Here is a 4,786-nt window from a genome sequence, read left to right as displayed (position 1 = left end):
ATTCCTCACTTTTTATGCTCTTTACCTGGCTAGGACACTTTTGCCAAGTTGGGATTGCTAGCTATTGCTAGTTAGCTCTGTGGTGTGGCAACTGAAGTTACCTAACTGCTCCTGTTGGTTTTAGCCACCACTGCTGAACTACATCTGCGTATTTCTGGAAGTTCCTTTCTCAAGGGACAAATGAGTGAGGGTGATATTTAAATCAGGCCCAAAACTGATTTACTAAAGTTTCCAGCAAGGGTTAAAAGTCTTATATTACAGGTAATATACGTTAAAGTCATGAATACTGGTGTCTTACCCAGAACATGCAGGAACCTGATTATTCCTGAGGTATTCAATTGTCAGGTCCCATGTTCCTCTCCTTCAGGGAACAAAGCTATAGCCACAGTGCTTTGTTTCATGTTCAGTGTTCAGAGACAATGAATGACTCCTGAAGTCACATTTTGTTGTGTAACACCCAGCACCTCTCCAAATATGATGTTAAGCATTCAATTTAAATTCAGATTTTACTGATAAATCATGTCACGTGGCTATTAATGACCAACATGGCAATACAATGTCAACTGGATGGCACAGTTTTAATTTATGGCATCTGTCTGTGTGTAACACTCACACATTAGTAACTAAATGAAGATTGAGTTACTTACTACAGCGGTCCTTATAAAGACTTACCTTAAACAGGCTTCTTGCAGTCTGATGGGTTGTCTGGATCTCAGGTAGGGTAGACAGGCTTCACAAACAGCATCTAGGTCTGCTTCAGCTGAGAAACCAACACAGGACATTTTTACTATATTTTATTCATATAAAATTGTAATACTTTTACCTTTATCCAGAAATTACAACAGAATCAACTTGAAAAAGAAAATAAAACGATAAAATGCAACAAAGCCAAGTTAATTCACGGATTAATCACAGCGGCAGAATACAGTTTGAGCTCGGTGCTGGTCTTCGGGTGGATCACTCCCTGCAAATATGTTACTCATAAAACTCCAGGAGCATACAGGTGGATGCTGGGGTGGTGGATGGCTGAAACAGCAGGCAGTGGTGCAGCAGGATGTGAGGAAAGTGGGCACGTTACATGTCCAGCTCCAGGCTTGGCTCCATACATGGTTACAGTTGTGAATGCTTCTTTTCTGATTATGTCCAGTGCGTGCACATAATGACACTTTTATATCCAAAAGAACAAATCCTTTAAAAATATGATCCTGGTTCCGATAATATGGAGTAAAGATACCACTGCTGGTTAATCTCCTTTTAAACCCTTCCTTGTCCACCCACTGTGAACTGAAGCCACAGACATACTGAAACCCACTTCACAGAATAATCACAAAGAGCATCTCAAACACACAACGTGTATCGTGCCTGTTTATCTGCACACTATACTGTATGAGAGAGTTTGCTGTACACAAAGTGCCGTAAGCTATGTTAAAGGAACAGTTTCACAAACAACCTGATTTCTTACAAAATGAAACAATTGTCTTTAACTGCAGTCCTTGTCACTGTTAGATGTAACACTGGCTCTGGAAAGGCTGCAGACAGCTCTGTCACCTTTGTGACTCTTTTCCTCTGTCAGCGATGAACCTCAGTGGGAGTGAATATGAATATTTTCAACATGCTAATGGACGTATTTTGAGCACAAAGTAAACAAAAATAACAACAACAACTTCTCTGAGCTTATCAATTAAATGGCTTTGCATTCGCTGATTGAACAATCACGTTTTTCTCAGTTGGGTATAAGAAGAGCTGCTTGCAGTCGTAGCTGTGTGTGCAGTTTGGACCTGAGCAGCATCCTGCTGGCACAGCTGGCTGTGGTCCGTATCATCAAAGTCATGTTTAAAATATGTTTAATGACAGAGCTGCCACAGTGAAGAGGCATTTTTAGCAACAACATCACCGTCACGTGTTTAGGATGCTGAACTGTTTCACAGTTTAAGGTTTTTATAATAAAACAGAGATGCCCTGATTTATGCTGTGATACCAATGGTTGATTTTCATTCACCACCACCCGGTGGTGAAGGAGCTTCAATGAGTTCTTTGACTTTTTTGGCTTTTCTGACGACTCATCTCCCCACACACAGCTTTAATGTCAAATCAGGCTAACAACCTAATTGTTAACCTTAGCATAGAGACATCTTCATCTCTGTACTAATGTACAGACACAAACTTGTATTGCTGTTGTCTCACTCACAGGAAGAAAGCTGACTATAACTCATTCATTTAAGAAGAATCATAAAGTTTATTCCTACAAGAAAGTTACAGCCCTGTGATCAAATAGGCTTGATAAGATAAGATAAGATAAGATAATAAGAGTCATCTATCTTCAATGTGGTTTTACATAAATGGGCTTCATGTTGCACCAATCTCCATTAAGTGAGGCGTCAACTAAGAATAGTTGTCTTGCTCTGATTTGTCCATGTTGTGGCTGCTTTGATCATTGCCAGATCCCAGGTACAGTTCTACAGGATGATGCACTCATGTTGTGTCTTGGTGAAACTGTGCTGTTTGTGAGCACTGTGTCTCTATTCTCTCACCCAGATCCAGTCTCTGGCACAGTCAGCCCAGCCCCTGCAATACAGCCAGCTGCAGTTTGTAGGCCAGGGTGTGTGTGTAGACAGGCCCAGCCTTGGCGCTTTATCGGAGCCTGCCGTGCCAGAGAGGCGCTCAGCTTGGGCAGAACCTCTTTAGAAACCCTCCTCCTCACAAAGTCCCCTCATGTTTCACCCATGTAATGTACAAAAATGTAATGTACAAAAGCAGCAAGCTGTCAAAATTCAATAAAACCTTCCCGTTGTGTACTCCTGGATGAATTGTAGTATTTACAAAACGCGTATATATCCAAAAGCTGATGAAACAATTTCCCAGCAGCAGCTCTGAGTGAATAAATAACTGTTTACAGACTTAACGTGTCTGTATTTGTCAGCTCATCAATAAAAATATGAATAACAAATTTAAAAATATTCCAGCTGATGACAGGAGCTGACGAGTAGCCTAATTTACACCCACAAGTTGAATCAGCTGACACTTGCACCAAAGATCACAAAACACTATCAGCTTCATTTATCCCAAAGTCCTACTTTGTGATTCTCTGAGACAGTTTGAAAAGCAGCCTCTAAGAAGGCATCCACAGTGATTTTTCTGTGCTGATAGAAGAAATGTTAGTTTAAAGAGTCTTCACATTACAACCCCCCAAAAAATAATAGAACTATTTCTGAATGAAATAAGACTGTTGTTGGAACAATCTTTGATTCTTTCACTATTAAGAGTTTAAAAAAACTAAAGACGACTTGAATAATTTGACTCACGTAATGAAAAGAGGTTTGTTTACTTACCCTGAAGGCTCTGAGGACTGCTAATGGGTCATCGGCTGTGAGTCTCTGCAGGAGTGCTGGCCAGCAGCGATGAGCCATAGGCAGCAGTTCATTTTCCCTCTCACTCAGCACCTGAACGCACAACTCCAGCACGTCCAGTACCTAAAGACAAAGACGCACAACACACCTAAATTATCTCTGTTTTGATCCTGATTAAATGTGAGCTGAAACTAATTACTGAGGTCTTCATTGAGAGCCCAAACTCCTGAGCAGGCACGACTTCAGCACAGACTTATTTCTGTTTCACTCCTGGACCAGACTGAATGTTTTTCCTTGATGAGCATTACACCAGTGAACAGTCATCCACACAGTTCTGACAGGATGAATTGTACCAACGCTGGCGGTCCTACCCTCACAAGAATGATTATTTTTGTTACTAGTCCAACAGTTGACTCTACATAAAACTACCTTGAGTCGGAGCCTGAGGCTGGGATCAGACAGCAGATGAATGCAGCGCTCCATAACATCCTTAGTGATGCTGAGGTGGGAGGGAAGCTCTGCTTTCACATCAGGACTACCAGCATCTTCAACATCCTCACACTCAGTGGGAGGGACCTCTGCAATGGAGCACATGTACAGTTAGACCGCCAGTTTAGCAGTGAGGTTCAGATTTCTATGACTCTTAATTACAATGATCCATCTCCTCTACACTCTGAATCTAATATAACCACCACTACAACCTATAGCTTATATTCCACTGGCCCTTAGACAGACCTATTACCTCTGTCTTCAGTGTTATAATCATCCTCTATTCCAATGCCCTCTGTCAGTTCTTTCTGTTTGCGGTAATTCAGCAGGAATTGGCGAATGCTGAGGTCTTCCTGGTCACTGGAGCTTTTCCTGGAGCTGGCAGACGTACTGGTCCTGCTACAAGTGGAAGGAAACCACCTCGCTAAAGGAAAAACAAGACAACAATATCAAAATAGGTTTGATTACAATAAAATAAGTCAGTTGATCAAAATCAGTGTGACACAGACGCTGATGTTTTTGAAAAGAGCCCATCAGTAACATTTAATTCATACATTTTTACTGTGAGGGCTTGTTAAACTGCAAACACGTATAGTGCCGCTGTATAAATATTATTATGAATATTAATTCTACAACAGAAAACGACTCAGCATTTAAACCATCACGACGTATTAAATGTTTCCAAAGATACTGATAATTTGATAACGAGTGAAGTTATATATCCTGAAACGTACTCCTTGATAGAAATTTGAAAGGCACTGCAGAAAACATAAAGTTAAGCAACATAAAAATTGTGGCAGTGCATGCAATGAGTCACATTTTCTTCTTTGTCCTCTTTGACTCCCAGTATACGTGAGACTCAAGCTGACATCACTGTTGAAATCTTACCCAGTGCCTTCATGAGCGCGTGCAGCGCGGAGCAGAAAAGAGCAGCTGTGCGCTCGTAGCTG

The 4,786-nt window shown here is 41.1% G+C and overlaps 1 long non-coding RNA gene across 1 annotated transcript; it reads right to left on the bottom strand.

Annotated features, from left to right (window-relative positions):
* Positions 1 to 741: 741 nt before the first annotated feature.
* On the bottom strand, positions 742 to 3,835 carry LOC112845638 (uncharacterized). Its single transcript, XR_003218502.1, has 3 exons — positions 3,777 to 3,835; positions 3,330 to 3,470; positions 742 to 760 (listed from the first exon to the last, which is right to left on the bottom strand). It is a non-coding gene; the product is annotated as an uncharacterized LOC112845638 (long non-coding RNA).
* Positions 3,836 to 4,786: the final 951 nt, after the last annotated feature.

Source organism: Oreochromis niloticus, unplaced genomic scaffold, assembly GCF_001858045.2.
Source record: "Oreochromis niloticus isolate F11D_XX unplaced genomic scaffold, O_niloticus_UMD_NMBU tig00008308_pilon, whole genome shotgun sequence".
Taxonomy (NCBI): Eukaryota; Metazoa; Chordata; class Actinopteri; order Cichliformes; family Cichlidae; genus Oreochromis; species Oreochromis niloticus.
The sequence above is the reverse complement of the archived record's forward strand: the minus strand, read 5'-3'. Positions and strand labels throughout refer to the sequence as shown.